Genomic DNA, 23,946 nt, shown 5'->3' with positions numbered 1-23,946 from the left:
CATGTTACTGGCTCTTTTGAGTACATAGAGATGTCACTATTTGTTATGTTCTGATGACCTGTTCACACATTCAAAACTGCATATTTTAAGCCAGAGAAGAAATTAGAGTCAGTTCAGTACATAGGACAAATGTTTGAGCACATACAACCATACACGCATGGAAATGGTAAAATGGATATTCCAACACTGTTTCTAAGATAATTGTAACTGAAATAAAGACATTTACAATCTCTAAATCTTCCTGAAATATTCATCATCTGTCGTAAATTTGTTGCACAATTGACCAATTACATTGCCTACTAGAAAAGGTTCTTCCAATAGTATTGGACTTAAAAGCAGTGAAAAACTCTTCCTGGTTTATCATCTCAGTGGTTACATCATTTTTCTACATAAAGATAAACCTTTATTTCATAATATTGAGACATTTTCCTGGAGTGTTGGAGCTGTCTGTGCTGATCCACAAGGCATATCATATCTTTAAGGAATCAGTTGTCATACTACCTACTTTAAAGCCATGCATAAAACAATAGAGGATTCCTACTCTAACCAGGGATCAGAATTCCACAAATATTTCTAGAAGCACGTTAGAGCCATGCCTTTACAATTTGTTTTGATCCTAAGCCAATTTAGGGAATTTTTCTAAGAATACAAATGCATATTAGATTAAATTATTACATAACATAATTTAGTGCTAAAGTCTTATGCTTTATCTATCATTTTCCCTTAAGCCCAAATGAAAATTTTAGTGCCTATGCCCTGAGCTCTCTGATCTTAAATTTTCAAAAGAAATTTAAGTGATTCAAATAGAAGTTAAAGGATTTATTCAGCTGGTGTGAAACAGCATTTGAAGATGAAGTAGCTTCCTAATTGAAACAGAGTCAGGCTTTTGATAGGCTAAGGGACAGTTGAGTAGCTGCACTCATGGTTTTGATTTAGGCAGCAATTTTTGACTTTTGGGGGTCATGCCTTTTGCTTGGGGTTACAATAACCATCAGGACAGTATTGGCATGGTATTACTTTTGCAAGCTTGTGGTTTATGAGATAGTCAAGGTTCCTGAGGTGGGGAGGAGAGATAGTGGAAAGGAAAAGTAAGTGTGTATGTGAGTGTATGTGTATGCATGCATGCACATGTGCAGGTGCACATGAGATGGGGGGGGCTAGAAGGCAAGAGGGAAAATGGTGATGCTATATCATGTTTGTTTAATCCTTTTACACTTTATATTCTGGCCCTCTGCTACAAGAGTTGATGGTCAAAGTCTTCCATGGCATACCTCCTCATGTTGTTTAAGTCATTCATTTAAGTGTATGGGGTGATAGTTTATTCATGTGGACCTTTAAATGGTTAAGGGACAAATGGCCAATGAAGATACCACCTGATAATTTCACAGTGTTCCCAAAAGCTGTCAGTTGAGATATCTGGCCAGAAAGGATCAATATATGCAGGAATTACTTTGCTATGTCAATCTCACTTGTGTTCGGGAAAAAAACAAAACAAAACAACACAGATTTCAAACTTACAAGCAAGTCTTTACCGTTATAAAAACTGCATTGAAGGTAGGAAAGAGAGAACACTCAAACGGAGGTGGTGAACTTATTTTTTTTTCTCCTAACACAATTGAAAGCAATTAAAGGAAGCTTCCAAGAATTGATTTGTGATTTTCCAGGATGAAGGGCCCTCATGATCCTTAGCTAAGGAAGAGGAGACATCATGAGCCTCAGATACAGGAGATGACATCTCATAAACTCAGCAAGAGAGGGTGCATTGGGTAATGTACTTACAAGCTAACCCACTTCAAAAAGTCTCTTTTAAAATTCTGTTGATGATATAAAATTACAATTGGCCATTTTATTTATCCTGCTAAATATTAAGAATCTACTATTTTTTTGGTATTTTGTCTTTAAATAATGGCAGGTAGCACTATATTTTTATGGAGGGGATGATATGTCATCTTATTTATAGATCTGACCACCACTTGGTGTATACATATTTTGTGTTTTTTTTGCTGCTGATCTCTCTCAACTAAAACGTGAGGCCCGGGAATAAGAATTGTTGCCTATTTCTTTTACTGCTGTATTTCTCAGACACATTATTGGTGGTCAATAAATATTTTTGAGGTAATGAATAGTAATCATAATATCATGATCACACTACAAGTATCACATCCAAGAGTTATTTTGATGAAAACAAAACCATACCTAAGAACTTTCTTGTCTGTGAAAAATGTGTAGGTGCCTCAGATAAGACTCCAAATTCTATTTCCAAGATGGATCATTTCAGGAAAAAAATATACTGATTGTGTTGGGACCTCAAAATGTCTCAGAGCGTTCCATGTATTCTCAAAGTACATCAGAAATCTGCTGCACAATCAGAGCGCTGCTTCAGGTACTGGGAATACAAAGATTCTAAGTTAGTATCTATTTCAAACAATGTTTTTCAAATTGCCTCAAAGGGATTGAAGTAATCTGTGAAAAAAGAAGTATAGGTGAGTTGTCATCTTATTTTATTACCCTCAAGCCAACATATTGAAAAAAATATGTACAGATGCTACATATGACCTAAAGCAGATATCTGTAACAAAATGGCTATCCAAAATTCCTCTGTGCACAGAGAGAAAGAGATCTCTGGTATCTCTTTCTCTTCTTATGAGGCTATCAGTCTTATCAGATTAGGGCTTTACCTTTATGACTCAACCTTTATTATCTATTTATAGGCCCTATATCTAAATCCAGTCACATTGAGGTTTAGGGCTTCAACATATGACATAGGAATTTTGGGAGGACACAATTCAGTCCATAACATATTCACTGGTGAAAACAAGAGTTAAAGTAACTGTTTATCTACTTCTTCTCTAACTGAGCTCCCATTCTTTGTACAGGAGACTACAGTAGTCTCTTCTGTGATATTTGGGCAACCTAAAGATTCTGACATGAGGGGTTTTCCTGATGAGACCCAATAGGATAATCTTATAACAAACCCCAGCACAGGCACAGAGGAGAACACACTCGTGTTTAATACAGCCCAAATAACAAGACTTTTAAGGAAAATCTGTTTTTAGTTTATGAACCATATGAATATGTTACCTATTCAAAAAATTAAAAAAAAAAAACTCTATAAAAGGGTTGGAAGCAAGAGCAAGCTCTATTTCCTACTAGTTATTATTGAGAAAATGGCTACCAAAAGATACTCAGGATAAATAGACAAGATATTTGGCTGTGTTACAGAAACAAAGAGACTCAACATAGCAAAGATGTGGTTCTCACTCATAATCTTTTGTGAATTAGGTAACAATCCAGGTTAAATATACATGTGATTACTCAAGAATTCAGATGCCTTCTATATTTTGATGCCATCATTATGGGGCATTAAAGATTTGCTGGGGCAAAGGAACAAAGAATGTGGAAGATTCATTCTTAAGTACCTAAGACCAGAAGTGATACACTTCACTTCCTCCCACAGGCCATTATCTAGAACTAATCCATAGTACCAAATTAACTATAATGGAATGTACAATATATATGGAATCATACAAAATACTTGGGCCACTCTATAATCTGTGCCATCCTGGGTTCCTTATAACCACAAATGCCACAGTATTTAATAAAATAGGTCATCTCCAATAAATCACTAATATAGTAGGGGTTTTTTTAGATTTTCCTCAATCATTTGAATTAAGACTTACCAAAGAAATAAAAGTCACAAAATACATTTGGAAGGCAAATGTCTTCGGTCATCCATACAACAAAATTATTTCCTAATAGTGATCGAGTTGGACCAAGATGAATTCCAGACTCTGTAACTGAAGTCAAGGAACCCATGCCTTGTGAATTCAGTTTAAATATACTGGTTAGCTCAAAAGTGATAGTATTTAAAATGATCCATCTCACAGTAACAGGCATAGAGTAATATGTGGGTTATTTTTATAACTACTTATATTACAGAAGTGGGAAAAGCCTTATGATAATAAAAACTGGGTTACGGTGATATCAGCAAATGAAGGAGGACTGTGGTTTGATTTGCACTTTGTTTGCTTTCTATATTTATAATTTATTAAATATCTTGCAAAGTACCTTTAAAGGTTGGATATTTTATTAGAGTGATTCAATTTTATATTTTATCCAATTTCCTTTAAGAACTTACATACTGCGTGATATAAGATGGAAGTTTTGCCTTCATAGAGAAAAATTGCAACTAAATTACCACTCTCAAAACTTCTTTTGTTGTTATTTTTTAAAAGATTGCTTCCTGGGGCACCTGGCTGGCTCAGTTGGTAGAGCATGAGACTCTTGATCTTGGGGTCATGAGTTCAAACCCCATATTGGGCGTAGAGCTTACTTAATAAAAATAAGATAAGATAAGATAAAAAAGATTGGCTCCCACACCTTAGTGAGCTTCAGAATCACTTAACATCTTAGTCAAATACAGATTGCTGGGCTCCACAGGAGAGTTTCTGATTCAATTGGTCTAGGGTGGGGCCTGAGAATTTCCATCAGCAACAAGTTACCAGCTGATGCTGATATGGCTGGTCTGGGACCACACTTGGAAAAAAAGTGCTCTAAATTTTACGATACTCAGCTCATTATTTAAAAGTTCCTATAAAATAAGCTGACTCTTGTAGATGGCAAGTTCTCTTAAGAAAGGGCCATTTGAGGGCAGCTGCCTGGCTTAGTTGGTAGAACATGAGACTCTTGATCTCGGGGTTATAAATTTGAGCCCCACGTTGGGTGCAGAGATTACTTAAAAATAAAATCTTAAAAAGAAGAAGAGGGGTCATTTTTTATTTTTAATCTTAGCACCCAGCAGACATGCTGAATGTGATAGATATTAAATGTTTTTAATGAATGAATAAAGTATCTACTCTATGTCCTTACATCATCATATTTAAAAAATATGTGGTTAACCCTAAAATTGATTTCAGTTCTTTTATAAAATAATAGATGAAAAACCAAGGGTCCCACTCTTCTATGGTTTGTTCATCATGGTAGACTCAGTTCATGCCCTACTTTATGCTTTTTCATGGATTGAAGGTGAATAATCAGCATCTTCATCAAGATAATTTATCAATTATAAGTTATTAGGATTAACACGTGTATGAGGGAAAGGAAGGAAGAAATATTAAAAAAAGGAGTTGATGACAATGCAATCTCAAAATAGGTCTTAGTTAAAGCCACAGGGAGTCTTGAAGTCTGAATAGTCCTTCAGAGTTTTACCATGCTCAAACCATAGAGTGGTTTGAGTTCCATACCAGTCATTAGATTAACTGCCCTGAAAAGGAAGATTTCCTTTAGTAAGACAACTCTCTCTAGCCAAGGGCAATTTCCAGAGAGCTGAGACTAAGTGCATCTGTGTGTGTGTGTACATTAATATATATGTATTATTTTAATTAATATCAAATTATTTAATAATAAAATTTAAAAATATATAATTAGTAATTAATGTTCAGATATATATCTTAAACTGCTTCCTGAATACATGTAAGTAACTTCAAGAAAGAAAACATGCCTTCTATATCTTACCACTGTCTTTGCAAGAAGCATTACAGTTAATTGATTACCTAAATATTGAAAATTAAAAGCTTGATATATTTCCTCTCAAACATGCAATGAACATTAAGAAACTAACAGTGATTTTTAAAGTTATTAAAGTCCACATGCACATAGTTAAAATGTGAAACATTCTTATATTTATTATTTTATGTCATAATCTCTGCCAAATCAGTGATTGTTTTATTTGCTATCTGGAGTTACTATTGGCTAGAGATGGATAACGGTGTTAAACAGGAAGTGCCATGTAGATACTGAGAAAATAAGCTTTTTTGGGTGTCTACATTAAGTGGATATTACAATGGCTTCATACTAAAAGTGGACTTCAATTTCTCTAGCTTAATCAAATTAAACAGAAGAACATGAACCTTAGTCATTTTAAGGAATAAGAACTGTAGAATTAAGAAACTACATTATTGGGGCACCTGGGTGGCTCAGTCGGTTAAGTGGCTGCCTCAGGCTCAGGTCATGATCCTAGAGTCCTGGGATCAAGTCCCACATCAGGCTCCCTGCTGAGCGGGGGAGTCTGCTTCTCTCTCTCCCTTTGCCCCTCCCCCCACTCATGCTCCTGCGCTCTCTCTCTCTCTCTCAAATAAATAAATAAAATCTTAAAAAAAAAGAAACCACAGTATCAATTCTTAATATAATCACAAAGAGAAAGGGAGATGCTGGGTATTACATCCTGACTATTTGGCAGACAGCAGGATTAAGTGGACTATATTTCAGTGTGCTTATTAGCATAATAATTGGGAAGTATCAAAACAAATGTCTCCATATGGAGGTAGGTGTAAATATATTCCCTATAGTAACACTTAACTCATTTACTTATCACTCAGAATCCATTCACTTACCAGCATACGGTTATTATATTACCTATTGAAAATATTAGTGATTATATGGAGAAAGTTTTTATACATAGATAAACAGAGAAACCTCTGGATATTAAAAAAATAATGTAAGTTGTTTTTGAATGTTTTCATACATGTCTATTTTTGTTGTTGTTCCTAATCTAAAGCAAATAAACACTACAAATCTTCCCAATGTAAGTTCTTACCTTCCACATGGATTAGTGTAGTATTCTTTTAAAATGTGTCTTATATATCATGAGCGCCTCAGGATTAGGACCATGTCTTATCCACCTTTGGATCCCTTAGGCCTATAGTTACTGCTATCATGTTAAGCATGTTATAGGTGTCGGTTGAATCATGTAGATACTGATGTGATCCAATACATTTTGATTAATTTAGTCTATACATAGCAATTGTGATATTCCTAAAATCTAAAATTACACATTTATTATTATTCTTAATTTAAAAATTCAATTTCATATGTGCTTGGGAAAGAGTATATTTCTAAGGTGATAGAGAAATGCAGAGGAAGATGAAATTGAAATAAAGGAAAGATAGGGCTTAGGGCTCAAGAACAATTCAAAAAATATTCCTTAAGCACCTATTAGCTCCAAAGCAATGTGCTCATTGCTAATAGAACTTAGTCCTTGCCTTCAATGTACTTTAAGAAATCTGATAGGGAGTGAAATTTGGCTTCTCAAATACAAGAAAGTATATTTAAAAAGGCCTGACATTGGCAGGCAATACAAGAATGATACAGAAACCAAGAAGAAAATAAGCAATCATTTAAATATTTTACAATATTTACCTTGGCTTATGAGATGAGTCCACAGTTAAGTGTTTATAAATGTTAAGTGAATGGGTAGTTGTGACAAATTTAATTTTAAATATAATGATTAAATAAGGCTTCACATATACATAGAACAAGGAGATAGCATAAGTTAAAGTTAATTTGTATCAGCCTCAGTCATCTCAAATAAAATACCCTCAACCATATTTGTATATCTAAAAATATGACAGATCATTATTGCATTTAGCATTAATTATTTTATTTCTCAGCAAAATAAAGAAGTAGCAGACAGGCAATTCTAGGCATAAGTACATTCTTTCTTTCTTCAATTAATTAATTTTTTTAATTATGAAGAGATAACTAGAAGTGTTATGACCTGAATTCAAATTAATATTTGATTAAATTTCACAACACAGCATGGAGCTATAACTGGAATGAACAGTTTGACGAAATTAAAATTACTTAGTAGTAGATATTCAGCTAAGTAACTATTAAACTGCTTATTTCTTAGGGTGTAATAACAGATGCCAGAGGCATGGTATTGATTTTCCACACACACAACCCTGGTAGACTTTAGAGATTTGGGGCTGTGTGGATGAACAATTCTTGGTCTCAATTTATTTTGGCTATAGCTTTTCAGACGTGTGATGATGCTTTATAAAGCTCTGCAAATCACTGATGATACTGAAAACACCAACAGTTAACATTCCTGATCTCCATTTGTATAGGCCAAAGGGAGGAAAGTTGTACTGAAATCAGTTATGTGGAGCGCCTGGGTGGCTCAGTCAGATTAAGGCTGGCTCTTGATTTCAGCTCAGGTCAAGATCTCAGGTTCCTGAAATGGAGCTCCTCACTTCACTTACTGGGTTCCGCACTCAGTGGGGAGCCTGCTTCTCTCCCTCTCCCTCTGCCCCTCCCTTCATGCTCTCATGGTTTCATTCTCTCTCTCTCTAAAATTAAAAAAAAAAATCAGTTCTGTGTTAAAGATAAACAAACAAACAAAAAAAAAAACCAGCATTTGCAAATGTGAAAGAAACAAATCCATGGGAATCATTTGGAAGAGAAGCATCCTGAGTCAGGGGGAGAAATTCCTAATTAGTAGGTCGTAACAGACATTGTTACAGAAAGATAAAGTGGAAAGCGAGAAAGGTTGGGTTGGGGATTCCATGACAATTCAAATTGTTTTGTTTAAGACGCTGTGGCAGCTACTACAAGAATGCAGTCTCTTCTTTCAGTGTGCTTGCAAGAACATCGATGGGCAGGCTGCTGAAATGTAGAGAACATGGTAAATGTCATAGCAAACTTACAGTTTGTAACTTTAAAAATATGGAGAGGTCTCACTCTGTGAGCAAGGGGAAGAGATGAGCAAAACCTTCAAGGACAGAATTACCTTTGAGATAGCCTCAACAGCACTGGGTCAGATGTTGGTAGTGATGAATGGGGTAGAGACCAAGCGCCAGTCTTTGGCTAAAACAAGGAGTTTGGTTGATGAGTGTGGAAGTAGCCCTGAGAACTTATTCTGGAGAGTTAAGTTTTGATCTTTGCTCAGCTAACTATCTATTGAATTATGGATGAGTCACTTAGCCCTTCGAGACCTAGTTTTCTCAGCTACACATACAGGGAATTGAACTAGAAATCATTAAGGTCACGCCAGTTCTAAAATGCTCTGATCTAAGAACACATCCGTTCCTGTTCTGAATGGCGTAGAATGCTAAGTTGAGAATTTTTTTTTTTTTTAATTTGTCAGCAACTGAAAATTTCTGAAAGTTTTCTGAGCAGCATAGTAGTATGATTGAAGTTATACATTTGGAGGATTAACCTATAGGGGAATACATAGGATTAATTTTTGCAAGAAGGTTATGTAGGGTCTGTAATGTTCCTAGGTAAGAGGTAATGAGGGACTGGCAGAGAGAATATATTATAAAAGCTGAATCTGTAAGACTCGTCCTCACAATTAATCAATGTTAATGGGAGAGAACAAAGAAACAGGAAAAAAAAAGGACGTAGCTTCCAGCCTTGGTATGTGAGAAGATGTTTACCAGACCAAGTTAGGAAAGTTTTATGTGTAAGGATCAATGCAAACTGTTTGGAATGAAGTTTTGTAAGTGAGGCTGGAAATGCAGGCTTAGATCTTTTGCTTTTAAGATGTGGATTAGAAGAGGGCTTGCAAACTCAGATGCTTACAGGGACTACTGACGTGACAGGCTATGTTCAAAACAATAAAGATGCAGGGAATAGAGCACACTGGAAAAATATGCCCTTCCAAAGGGAGCAGCAACCACTCAATTGCAAGCGATCAGTGCCTTTGCAATTGTAGACACTGCTCAATATATATAATTTTTCATCTCAACACCTGAAGATATTTAGTGCACTTCTGGTGTTACTGTCTATTACAAGAAGATAACATGGAAACAAAGACTTAGAAGATTTAACTGTTCGTTTATATTATTAGGCAGACAGACAGGTCTACAGTCATGGCTTTATTGAAGCACATATAAGAAAAAGTAGAAAATGAATTTGATTTACTGTTTAGAAGATATTTTTATTATTTATTTATTTTTTTTTTAATTTTATTTATTTGAGAGAAAGAGTGAGAGAGAGCACAAGGCGGGGTAGGGTCAGAGGGAGAAGCAGACACCCCGCTGAGCAGGGAGCTGGATGCGGGACTCGATCTTGGGACTTGATCCCGGAACTCTGGGATCATGACCTGAGCTGAAGGCAGTAGCTTAACCAACTGAGCCACCCAGACACCCTAGAAGATATTTTTAAAGTGTTCCCTCAACCACTTTTTATTCATTGACTTTGAGAATGCATTAGAAGAGCAAGTGGTTGTATCTTGCTGGACACTTCTAAGTCTCCTCTGGTAAGAAATCACAAGTCTCAGTTGTAATAAGCTCTGTGTTTTCTATGAAAAGACACAGTTCCCCTGAACAGATGGTTGACAGCAAGATTTTGCCACGTTTCTGAAATATTCTTTGTAAACTACCAGCAGCCAGATTTAATTCTGTCTATGAGAAAGGAGCAATGAGTGCATGATGAAATCAGACATCATTAGCTAGAATTAAAAAAAAAATCAAATGCAACAATGTCTTGAATAGCAATTATAAGATATTATAAAAGCTCTCTTTTGAAAAGATTTTTCAAATGTGCAAAGGATTGTCAAAGTATTAGAACATTACAATAAAGAATATTAAGGTGGGTGACAAAAATTGAAATTGTGTGTGCATGTGTGTGGCGGGTGTAATTTGTATATGGAACATACTAGGTATTCAATAAGTACTTGCTGTGCATAATTTTTCTACTCTTGCTGATCACAGATTTGTCCTGAATTCCTTCTGGCAGCCATCTATAGAGCCTGAGAGACCTGACTGCCAACTTTTTCTCTTCCCATTCTTCCCCACTATTCTGAAAAACCCTAGAACCTTACTATTTTCCTTTCCTGGTCTATAATTAATTATTTCTTTATAACTGTTTTGTTGTTTGTTTGCTTTTTGTCTCCTTGACTTACAAACAAGCTCAAATTTCCTTCATGATTTAATAAGCTTTTTTTCTTCTAGTTATCTACCGCTATTTGTTAAATAGTACAATTCCAAAATTAGTGACCTAAACATCAACCATTTTATTCTGCTCTTGGACTTCATGAGTCAGGAATAAGGCAGGCACAGCAGGCATGACTTGCTGCTCAAGGATGTCAGGGGCCTCAGCAAGGAAGTCCTAATACCTGAGGGTAGCTGGAGACTCGAGGGCTGGAATTATTTGGAAGGCTTTTTTCCCCCTCCCATGACTGGTGCCTGTCTTGGCTCAAAGCCTGGGCTTAGCTGAAACTTTCAATTGGAACACCTATACCTGTCATCTTCTTATGGACTTAGGCTTCTCATAACATAGCAGCTGGGTTCTGAGAATGAGTGTCTAGAAAATGACAGTCCAAGAGACCCAAGCAGAGGCTACATGATTAATTGATTGATTGATTTGAGAGAGAAAGAGAGAGAGAGCACGGGGAGGGGCAGAGGAAGAGAGAGAATCCTCAAGCAGGCTCCCCACTGAGAGGGGAGCCCCACACAGGGCTCAATCCCAGAACCCCGAGATCATGACCTGAGCCAAAATCAAGAGTTGGGGCTGCTTAACCAACTGAGCCACCCAGGTGCCCTGAGAAAGGAGTTGGTGACAATGCAATTTCAAAATCGGTCTTAGCTAAACCACAGGGAACCCTGAAGTCCGAATAGTCCTTCAGAGTTTTACCATGTTGCATAGAGGAGGTTGAGTTCCATATCAAACAGTCATTAGACTTAGCTGCTCCTGAAAAGGAAGAGTTCCTTTGGTAAGGCAGGTCTCTAGCCTTATGAGTCACATGCTGTCACTTTTATCATCTTCTATTGGTTGTGGCAGTCACCACCCAGATTCAAGGCTGGGGACATAGATTGCCTCTCCTAATGAGAAGATGTATCAAGAATTATAATCATTTTTTTAACTGATCATTTAAAAAATTATAACCATTTTAACCATATTTTAAACGAATTTTTGTCTATCTGAATTTCCATTAATTCAAAGATATATTTCCTTTAAATAACAAATTTCCTGAAAAATTAGCTTACAGTTGCTATCCCCATGTTCTCGCTATGACTCTTCCATAACCCTTAGCAACTTGCCTTTTGTCAATATCATCCCACTGAACTCCTTTCTAAAAGTCACAGGCAGTTTTCCAGTTACCATATCACCACCTCTTCAGTATGCACCGTGATACTGGATCATACTCAGTAAGCTTTTGCTCTATGCAATATACCTTTCTTCAGTTCTTATAATAACATCATGAGGCAGGTAACACTCCCTTTTCTTAGGCCATAAAAACAAGACATGAAAAGTTCAATGATTTTTTTATAAATTTATTCAAATGATAAATATATGAGACAAATTGAACCATCTTGGGTTATAAATATTTAGCTATCTCTATCTACTGTAACTAAGCAAGAGAAAATTTGACACTCACAATATGAATGCCATGTAGAGCATGGGAAGATAATTCAGTTCCGTCTGTTTGTTCTATCTACAGAAATCTCCAAATACTATGTATGTATGTATGTATGTATGTATGTATGTATGTATTATTTATTTATTTATTTATTTAGACTATGTGAATTTTGCCCTTCTGGCTTCTTTCTTTTTTCTTTCTTCCTTTCTTTCTTTTGAATATAATATATATATTGAATATAATTGACACACAATGTTACATTAATTTCAGGTGTACAACTTAGTGATTTGACAAGTTTATACATTATGCTATGTTCACAAGTGTAGCTACTATCTATCCTATTACATGGCTATTACAATATCATTGACTGTATGCTCTGCCTTTTATTCTCAAAACTTACTCATTCCATAACTGGGGGGCCCCTAACCCCCACCCACCTCCCCTCTGGCAATCATCAGTTTGTTTGCTGTATTTATAGATCTGATTCTACTTTTTGTTTGTTTATTCTTTTTTTTAAGATTCTATTTATGAGTGGAATCATATGGTATTTGTCTTTCTCAGTCTGACTTATTTCACTTAGCATAATACCATCTAGGTCCATCCGTGTTTTCTCAGATGGCACTATCTTATCCTTTTTATGGCTGTGTAATATTCCTGTGTGTGTGTGTGTGTGTGTGTGTGTGTGTGTTCTGTGTGTATTTTTTTTCTTTGTCTGTTCTTCTGTTGATGGACACTTAAATTGCTTCCATGTCTTGGCTATTGTAAATAATGCTGCAATAAACATATAGTGTATATATCTTTTTGAGTTAGTGTTTTTGTTTTCTCTGGGTAAATACCCAATAGTAGAATTATTAGATCATATGGTATTTCTATTTTTAACGTTTTTAGGAAACTCCATACTGTTTTCCACATTCCTACCAATGGTGCATGAGGATTCCTTTTTCTCTACATTCTCGCCAACACTTGTCCTTTCTTGTCTTTTTGATTTTAGCCATTCTAACAGGTATAAGGTGATGTCTCATCATGGTTTTGATTTGCATTTCCCTGACGATTAGTGATGTTGAGCATCTTTCTGTGTGTCTGTTGGCCATCTGTGTGTCTTCTTTGGAAAAAAAAAGTCTATTCAGGTCCTCTGCCCATTTTTTAAATAAAATTATTTTTTTGGTGTCGAGTTGTCTAAGTTCTTTATATATTTTTGATATTAACCTCTTATCAGATATATCGTTTGCAAATATCTTCTCCTATTCAGTAGGTTGTCTTTTTATTTTGTTGATGGTTTCTTTTGCTATGCAAAGGCTTTTTATTTTGATGTAGTCCCAATAGATTATTTTTGTTGTTATTTCTCTTGCCTTAGGAGACATATCTAGAAAAATGTTGTTATGGCTGATGCCAGAGAAATTATTGCCTGTGTTCTCTTCTAGGATTTTTTATGATTTCATGTCTGAGTCTTTAATTCATTTCGAGGTTATTTTTGTGTATGGTGTTAGAAAGTAGTCCAGTATCATTCTTTTACCTGTAGCTCTTCAGTTTTCCCAGTACCATTTATTGAAAAGGATGTCTTTTCCCCATTATATATTCTCTTTTTATTTATTTTAATTCAGTATACTTACCATACAGTGTTATATTAGTTCCAGTTGTACAATATAGTGATTCAACAATTCTATGCATTACTCAGTGCTCATCATGATAAATGTACTTTTAATCCCCCTTTACCTACTTCACCCATCCCCTTATCCACCTCCCCTCTGGTAACCATCAGTTTGTTTTCTGTAGTTAAGTGTCTGGTTTTTTGTCTCTTTTTTTGTTTGTTTTGTTTCTTAAATTCCATATATGAGTGAAATCATATGGTATTTGTTCTTCTCTGACTGACTTATTTCACTGAGCATTTTACTCTCTAGGTCTATCTATATTGTTGCAAATGGCAAGATTTCATTCGTTTTTTTCCCATTATATATTCTTTCCTCCTATATCATAGGTTAATTGACCATATAACCGTGGGTTTATTTCAGGGTGTCTATCTGTTCCACTGATCTCTGTGTCTGTTTTTGTGCCAGTGCCATACTGTCTTGGTTATTGCAGCTTTATGGTATATCTTCAAATCTGGTATTGTGATACCTCCAGCTTTGTTCTTGGTTCTCAGGATTGCTTTGGGTATTCAGGGCCTTCTGTGTTTCCATACAAAGTTTAGTATTATCTGTTCTAGTTTTATGAAAAATGCCATTGGTGTTTTAATAGGGATTGCACTGGATCTGTAGATTGTTTTGGGGAATATGGATATTTTAACAACATTAATTCTTCCAATCCATGAGCATGAGACATGTTTCCATTTGCTTGTGTCATCTTCATTCCATTTCTTTCATCACTGTTATGGTTTTTGGGATATAGGTCTTTTGCCTCTTTGGTTAAGTTTATTCCTAGGTATTTTATTATTTTTGGTGCATTTGTAAATTTTTTTTAATTTCTCCTTAAAACTTTGTTGTTAGTGTATAGACATATATATATTTTTTTAAGTTAATATTATGCAGTCATCAAAGTTACTTAATTTCACTTCTGGATACACCTAGGAAGAAAGCAATCAGTTTTGTGTTCTACTAACCTCAAAGCAAATGGATTTTGCCTGACTCTTTTTAACCTGGGAAAGTCATCAATATCCTTGGTGTCATTTTCCAAGTCTTGTAAAACTAAGTGGTTGCCATTCAAACTGTGCATAACTTCAAACCTCTACCCCCAAATAAACACAAAGTCAGCCCTATCTGCAGTTGTCTATCTGATATATATGACATATTGTTGCAGTTGCCCATAAGCCTTTGGGGGAGCAGGTAGTGAGTTAGATATTTGGTTGATTTTTATTTAGTGGAAAGAGAGCTTGATCTGGGTGCCATGGCAGCAAAAAGAATGACCGGCCAAACTCAGTTGGAATGACCAATTACAAGTCCTCACTGGTTAGACTTATAAGTTATCAGCTGGCTAAGGAGGGACCATAAGGAAAAATTACATGCCAGCTTTGGGTAAGAATGACAATTCTTTATTTTCTGAGATCAGCTCTCCAAGTGTCTTTTTAAGACTAAAACTCTGGAACATTTCTCTAGTTTGGTCCCCTGTCAAAGGAAAGAGATAGAATAAAAAAGTTTTAAGGTACATTCAAAAAGAAAAAGCTCTTCTATGCATATGTATATATGCATATCAATTGCTAAGAAGAAATGAAAAGGTGAAGGAAAGTGATTGAAGTTAGGAATGGTGTTCAAAGTTATATTTTGAAGTAGAGTCCACCCAGAAGTATACTCTTCTTCTTTTAAACTCTTACAACACGTACCTTATACAACAATTTAGTATCTATTTTATTCTATTTAACATTTCTTTTAATTATATAAATAGATGCCTTCTCTGCTAGATGGTAAGGCCCTGCATGTTTTATTAACCTTTGAAAGAAATGAATATTTTATTTATGTTTACTCCCTGGAATATAAGAAATGTCTTTCACATGGAGAATGCACAATTACTCTTGTTCACTTTAGTTGGATTCTGTTTTCATGTTTGAAAATGCAATGCACAATATGATGGTTAAGTAATCAAAATGAACATTGCAAAATCCCTAAGATCTCCTGTGAAAGCTGACATATGGATATTTCAGATAGGTCCAGGCAGTCAAAGACCTGTTTTTGTATGTGCATAAAACAAATTCTAGGAGGGTGCACATTAATAGGTGAACAGTGAAAAGAAGTTTCTAGCAACTTCATATTATACTTTTCTAAGTTTCTGGCATGAACATTTCATTTTACAATGAAAATGTTCAACTAGAGTGGAGACTGACCTCATTATAAGGTGAGTAGAGAGCAAACAAGTGATAGGTGAGGTTGGGGCGTGGCACATAGTTGAGAGAAAGATAAATGGGAAAGGTGCTATAGGGGTATGTAAGAGGCATAAGAGCACACTAAACAGGGAAATTGATGGGTTTTATGGACGATGTCCTTTTATTTTAAACCTTTGCATTATGCTAATCCTGCTTTCATAAAAGGAACTTTGTGATTCAGGGAAAATTCCTATGCCTTATACTCTTCAAGTTAGTTGAAGTTTAAGCATGTAAAATATTTAAATCTTTTCATGAGCCAGGTACTGTAATAGATGCTGGGGATACAAATTATAAGAAGTAATTAAAAATAAAAACCAACGTCATTTCAGTCTTTAAACAGTGTTGAGGCTGAACATATACTCCCCCCTATATGTATATGAAGTTAACATTGTGACTAAGTAAAAACAACCTGGTTTCTTCTCCATAAACAATTGCTTCTGGAAGATAACACTATAAAACAACTAAACAAATTACTTATAAGCAAACAGCTTCCTCATCAAAAAGTACTTCAGGACCGTCATTTCTGTGTGCTTATCAATATAAAGCTATTATGCTATAATCTCTGCCCAATTCCATTGAGTTCCACATCTTGCAAGATACACCTAAAGTCAACCAGCCAGCCCAGGACCTAAAATACGATAAATATCCTTCCATGACCTTCTGTTCCAAGATAGTATAAGACTCAGTCGAGGTGGTGTTCTCCCTTACTGCATTAAGTATCATAAACATAAACACAGCTTTCCTGAAACAATTGGTTTATTGGTGGTGTTTCAGGGGAGTAAACTGTTCACACATTGTTTCTGCCTTTAAGGAACTTAGAAGTTAAGAACATGTGGTATCTTAACATTTATCTAGATAGCAGTCTATCAGACTTAAAGTGGTGGAAAATTTTATCCAATACTGTCCTTCTACCATGACTTTCAGGGGCTCCATATCCACTCATTCATTCAACTACTTGAAAGAGGTGACTATGTAAATTAATAATAATTGTATGTATGGGCTCTATCTAAGTCATATATATGATAATTTATATTTTCTGTACTCAAAGAGATTGTAGCCCACTAGAGAGGCAAACATGCACACATTTATAAGAAAAAAATAACACTAATACTTATAATTCAGTATGCACAGGTAGCAAGGGAAGTATAGAGCATGCCTATGTCTGCATAGACAAGTCATGAAAAATGTCATGGAAGGGCTTCTTGAGTCAATGATAAGTTAGTAACAAGGCGTTTGAAAAGGAAAAATATAATACAGTTGATCCTTGAATAATGCAGGGATTAGGGGCACTAACATCCCCAACACAAATGAAAATTCCTATATAATATTTGACTACCCCAAAACCTTACTACTAAGAGCCTCCTTTGACTGGAAGTCTTACAGATAACATAAAGAGTTGATTTACCCATATTTTGTATCTAATATGTATTATATACCGTTTTCTTACGATAAAGTAAATTTGAGAAAAGAAAATGTTAAGAAAATCATAAGGAAGAGAAAAAATACATTTAGAGTACTGTCTTGTATTTATTTTTAAAAATCCTAGCAGTTCAAACCTGTGTTGTTTAGATATGAAGAGATGTAAGTGAGCATGCCATGTTTGCAAATTGCAAGTCTAGTATGGTTAGCCCGTATTGTATAAAATGTGTGAAAACAGTAGATTCTGAAGGGCCATTTATGCCATTTTAGAAAGTTACTACAGTACCGTTTAGGTAATAGCAATCACTGAAGAGTACTGAGCATGGGACAAAGTTGTTTCTCACTACACGTTAGCCCTATTTCTGTGGCAGCTCTCTGAAGAATGATTTATTAAGGGATGAGAATACAGGTAAAGTAACTAGCTAGAAAGCTATTGTGGCAGTTCAGAGGAGCACGAAGACAGCCTGACCTCCTAATAGATAGGGAAGGATTAGAACAAGAGAAATTGAGGAAGTTGAATTAAGACAATTCAAAAATTGATTAATCATTAAGATAAAAATGGTCAAAGTGAAGGAGCAATTATCACATCACTATCAATAGGTGGTTGGTTGATGATTATTGTGCTATTTAGCCAAAGTAATGATGATAGGCAATTATTTTCATGATATATTAGTCTTAAAACATTTTTAAACTCATTATGGACATATCAATCTTATTTGATAAGTCAATAATATTGATCTACTCAACCACATGCAGTTTTCTTTATTTAACTGACTATATAGAAATGGATGGCCATGCAGAGAGTAGTTAATGATAAAGAGAAATGGTGGCTATAAAAGTACTTAAAATAATCCATAGGTAGTTTTTATATCCATCAATGTCAGCCACTGTCCACTGTCAGTCAGGTCTTGAACTTAAACCTATCGAAAAGATAATAAATAAAATAGTCTACTCCATGATGTCTCCTATATTAAGTTTAATTATCTATTTTGTCATGCTGGTGTGTGATGGCACATTGAGAGGTGAGAAAATCATTTTTGCTCATGCATTCTATTAGAAACCTGCACCTGAATATGGTTGGACCAAGTATAACTTTAAAAAACAGAAAGGTTGTGGACTTGCATGGGAGAGAGAAGGAAAGGGGGAAACTTTATAATGGTGAAGTGAAAATGAAACACTGCATGTTTACTTTCATGCTAAAGAATTGTGACAGAGGGGTGCCTCAGTGGCTTAGTTGGTTAAGCGTCTGCCTTTGGCTCAGGTCATGATCCTGGAGTGCCGGGATCCAGCCACACATCTGGCTCCCTGCTCGGTGGGGGGTCTGCTTCTCCCTTGCCCTCTGCCCCTCCCCCTGCTCCTTCTATCTCTGTCTCTCTCACTCTCTTCCACTCACTGTCTCAAATAAATAAATTTTTAAAAATTTAAAAAAATTGTGACAGATAAGAAGTCTATAAGTTACTATTACAATGTTGAATTAAAGAATCTTTATATATAAACAAGTACTCACTGGTCCTGGTACTTCAACCATTTTTCCTTATGGGTAAAAGTGAAAGAACCTTTAATTCTTAAGGTAAGAGCCTGAAAAAGATTGGTTATTGGTGGACATGAGGTAGTATTTTTATCAGGCTACTTCTAGCCAGGTGTAACTTGAACTGTTGCTATATATATAAACTAACTCTATTGGTAGCAGGCCTTTTCATGGATGGCCTAGCCATTTGATGGATTGATGGAAAGTATGAAACTATTAAAAATATTTACTTAAAGCAATGTTTTGTTTTGTTTTTTTACTTCACTCAAGCATGACTAGAAATTCACACCATGCCTAGAAATGGCAAGGTGTATATGTTTTCTTAATAGTACAAACATTTTATGCTCATTGTTTTAAAATTGAGATGTTATTATCAATCAGGTATGGTGAGGCCAACAGATCAGGAGACAAGTGCCACTGAAAAGATAGTTTTTTACTCCCAGGTTCTAAGGGGAGGAGACACACCACACATGTAGGTGTCACACCAGGAAGCCCCAGAGTCAGTAAGGAGGCAAAGGGAACAGGAGGAAAGCATGGACAAAAACCTTTACTGTGGTTTCCATGTGAAGGAAAAGACAAGGGAGGTAAGCAGATTTAGGATCGGCAAGTTTGCATACTTTCAGTGGGCTCTGGGGTATAACAGCTCTCTCTAGATGTCTGGGGCCTGGCCCTGAGTGATTAGGAGCTGGGGTTTAAGAGCCCTGGAGCTTAAGAGCCCTAGAGAGTGATAAAAGAGGTATTGGAGTATGGGCTTGGATTAGTTGATTTGCATATGAAAGACACCCCTACAGGTTGAGTCCTTTACTATCTCTAGGAATTGGCTAGCCCTGGGAGTAGTCTATCTGGGGTCAGCAAGGCCCCAGATGTCAAAGCTTCAGAAGTATACAAAAAAATAAAGTAAAGAGGCATGATTAATACACTTGTCAATGTCAAAGCCTTTATGTTTACTCACCCCAAAATGGAAAAAAACAAAAACAAAAACCTAAATCTGTTTTTACATTGGCCCCACTGGTTAATCTCACTAACAACTAGACTTCTGAGCTGGTACTACTCTTACTGTTAAAGCTAAAAAAGACTGGCCACTAGAAAATTCATAATTGCCTTTTGCTTGTGTTTCCCAAAGACTTTAAAACATGTCAGGAATTAAAAAAAAAAACTGTATTTAAGGTAAAGGAGTATTTCTTTACTTATTATCTAGTGAGATAAGAACATAAGCTGGTATTAAAAATCACCTGGGAGAAAAAAAATAATTGTAAGGGTATTCAGTTTGCTATCTTTGCCTTCAAGCAGAGTAACACATAACCTATTTACAGAAGGAATGCATTTCACACTGAAGCACATAATAACTTTATTATAATACACACATATATATGCAGAAGACTATGTGAGGTTGTGTTTCTCTACTCTATGACGAAAAATACAGAAGGGCAATCTGCTGATTGAAGACTTCAGGATAAGATAGGCCCACTATAGATTGGATATTTGTGTCCTCTCAAAATTTCTATGTTGAGATCATTAAAGTGATGGTACCCTGAGATGGCACTTTTGTGAAAGGTGATTAGGTAATGAGGGCAGAGTCATCATGAGGATGAATGGGATTAGTGCCTTTAAAAGAGGCCCCAGCAAGATCCTTCATCCTTTCTGCCATGTGAGGTTATCACTAAAAAAGGGACAGACAGAAAGGAGCCCTCACCAGACACTGAATCTGCCAGTGCCTTGATCTTGGACTTTGCAGGCTACAGAACTGTGAAAAAATAGATGTTTACTGTTTATGAACCATTCAACCCATTGTATTTTGTCATCGTAGCCCAAACAGACTAAGACAAGGCCATGACACAACATTGAGTTTGGAATTTATAGGACTCTTCTATATAGTTTGAAAATGCCTTTTAGTTTTACTACAATTATCTTTAAGATTTTTAAAAATGAATTTTATTTTTAAGGGGGTGCTTAGGTGGCTCAGTCAGTTAAACATCTGCCTTCAGCTCAGGTCATGATCTCAGGGTCCTGGGATCAAACCCCACATCTGCTTCTCCCTTTCCCTCTGCTCCTTTCCTCCCCTCACCCCTGCTCATGCTCTCTCTCTCTCTCTCTCTCGCAAATAAATAAATAAAATATCTTTTTTTTTAAAGATTTTATTTATTTGACAGAGAGAGACACAGCCAGAGAGGGAACACAAGCAGGGGGAGCGAGAGAAGCAGACTCCACGCTGAGCAGGGAGCCCGATGCGGGTCTCAATCCTGAGACTCCATGACCTGAGCCAAAGGCAGACGCTTAACGACTGAGCCACCCAGGGGCCCCAAATAAAATATCTTTAAAAAATGAATTTTATTTTTATCTATATAATAATTTTTTCTATTCCTGCCAAGAATGAAGATAGACATTCTTTTTTAATTTTTTAATAGTGTTGTTGAAGTATGATTGATATACACATTAAAAAAACTGCACATATTTAATGTATACAATTCGATGAGTTTGAACATATGAATACACCCATGATATCATAACAACAATTAAGGTAATAAACATATCCATCCCTTCCAGAAGTTTCCTTGTGTCACTTCGCTATTTTTTTTTTCTGGTAAGAAAACTGAATGTGAACTCTTTTCTCGTAATAAATTTTGAAGTGCATCATACTGTAAAGTTAACTATAAGTGCTCTGTTATATACAATAGACCATTTGCTGTAACTCTTGTTTGAACTATATTTTAAATGAAGAACGTGGTTTTTGTCTTTAGATGAATCAAAATATCTTATAAGCATTCATCCACTCAACAAGGATCTGCTGAATTCCACATTACCTTATTTATTTATTTTTTTTAGGTTTAGCCATGGTAGGCATAGAATGATCAATGTTCATTACAAAATCTACTAGTATCTCTATAAAACTAGGAGGTCCCTTTTAAATGCACATTTCAACTTGGTTATTCCTGAGATAAGAATAGTGAGATATAGTTGTATGGTTTTCAGATCACGAACATAATCTTAACAGTGCACATTACAGCCTAATCCTGGAGTCAATTAATAAATTGGTTGAAATAGCAGTTTGATTAAAATCTCAGATGTGCTAATTCGCTTTCCTAGTGCCCTTTAATTAAGGCTTTAATAGAGTCTGCAATTACCTGCAAATTTTTTCTTTGTCTTAAATATTTGTGCTTTATTCTTAACTTTCAAAGCTCCTTCAACTCACCAAAGCACAAGAACAACTACTCCTAGAAATTGAGTTAAAGCATAGAGAAATTAATGACCTTTTCCTTCAATCAGATGAACAGTACTGTATGACTTTAAAGCACTTATTGAAATTTAAGTTGCAAATGCATATTTAACTTATTAGTGTGCCTTTTTGTTTGTTTTGGTTTTTGGTTTGTTTCTGTTTTTGTGTAAAAAAATTACTTTTGGTGAATGTGATAGCATTTTGTGAACATTTTTTTAAAAGATTTTCTTTATTTATTTGAGAGAGAGAACACAGAGAGAGAGTGAGTGGGAGAAGCAGACTCCCCACTGAGCAGAGAGCCAGATATGATGCAGGGCTCCATCCCAGAGCCCTGAGATCATGACCTGAGCCAAAGGCAGACGCTTAACCGACTAAGCCATCTAGGCACCCCTGTGGGCATTTCTACTTAAACTATTTTGTTTTTGTATTTAGTTTTAATATAGAATACTTAACACTGAAATTTATGGGTTTTTGTGTTGAAATTTTAACTATGGGAAAATACACAATTTTATCTCATCTTGTTTTTAACTACCATTTTGTGACCTTTTACTCTGTATCAGGCATTGTTCAAACTGCTTCACATAAACTAGAACTACTTCATTTATTACTCCAATAATTGAATTCAGTAGATATTGTTGTTACCCATATTTTAAAGATAATAGAATTAAGAATAACAGATTTGAGGTAAGTGGTTCACCGTTACAGGCATGTAAATGGCAGGATTATAACTAAAAGGCAGGTCTATTTGACTCCAGAATTTATACTTACCTATGCTAAGCTTATCTCAATTGTTTGAGTTTATTGAATTGTTATTAACTAACTGGCATTTGAGGGCTCATGTTTAAATTTCTGGTGTATGATATGACATATGTTTCTATCAAATACAAAGACTAATTTACTGATTGCTTCTTTTAAATGGGAAATAACAATGCATTGGTATTGTTTTGTGGTGAATCATGACTTGACTGTGAAGAAGTTATTATCCCCCAAATCTTTCTTCAAAAATAAACAAATGAGCAAGTAAACAGACCTCAGTCTGAGACTTTTTTTTAAATAAGTAGATATTCACACATGAAAAACATTGCCGCAAAAAGCCCACTCTGGATTTGACTGCCATCCATTACAACTCCCCTCCCACCCACAAAAATGTTCTTTCAGAGAAGAACTGAGTCTGTTTATAGAAAGTATGTCTAAGACTGATTTGCAAAACAAAAATGCTATAAAAATAGGGGTGCCTGGGTGGCTCAATAGGTTAGCCTCTGACTCTTGGTTTTGGCTCAGGTCATGATCTCAGGGTCTTGAGATTGAGCCCCACCTTGGGCTCCATGCTCAGCACAGAATCTGCTTGTGATTCTTTCCCTCTTCCTCTCCCTCCCCCTCTCCCACCTGCTCTCCCTCCCCCAACCTTCCCTTTCCTCCCACACTCTCTCTCTCAAATAAATAAATAAAATCTTTTTTAAAATGCTGTAAAAATATGCTCTAGGCCACATATTGGAACGTCCCAAAGCAATGCAAAAAAAAGTAGTTCCTAGCTTAGCTTAGAAGTATGCAAACTAATAAAGATGCCAAGTTTGAGGAGTTGCCACTTAAGAAACATTCTAGCATATTCATTGATTCAGAATAGAAAAAGTTTATCTCAAAAAATATATAGACACTACACTTATAATTGATAATTATAATAGATAATTGAAAAATTGAAGATATATGTTTGTATGTTTTGAAATCACTAATGTAATGTAGGAAATTAGGTTTAAGAAAATATACTAATAGTTCCTGTTACATATACTCTT

The 23,946-nt window shown here is 35.5% G+C and overlaps 1 pseudogene; it reads right to left on the bottom strand.

Moving 5' to 3' along the window:
* The window catches only part of LOC114224575 (eukaryotic translation initiation factor 4 gamma 2 pseudogene), a 192,786-nt pseudogene that overhangs the window by 156,567 nt on the left and 12,273 nt on the right, over positions 1 to 23,946 (bottom strand).

This window comes from Eumetopias jubatus, unplaced genomic scaffold (assembly GCF_037043125.1).
Source record: "Eumetopias jubatus isolate StellerSeaLion01/CBP00866 unplaced genomic scaffold, mEumJub1_p1.0 scaffold_3, whole genome shotgun sequence".
NCBI lineage: Eukaryota > Metazoa > Chordata > Mammalia > Carnivora > Otariidae > Eumetopias > Eumetopias jubatus.
Note: the sequence above shows the minus strand (reverse complement) of the source record. Positions and strands in the feature narration are given on the sequence as shown.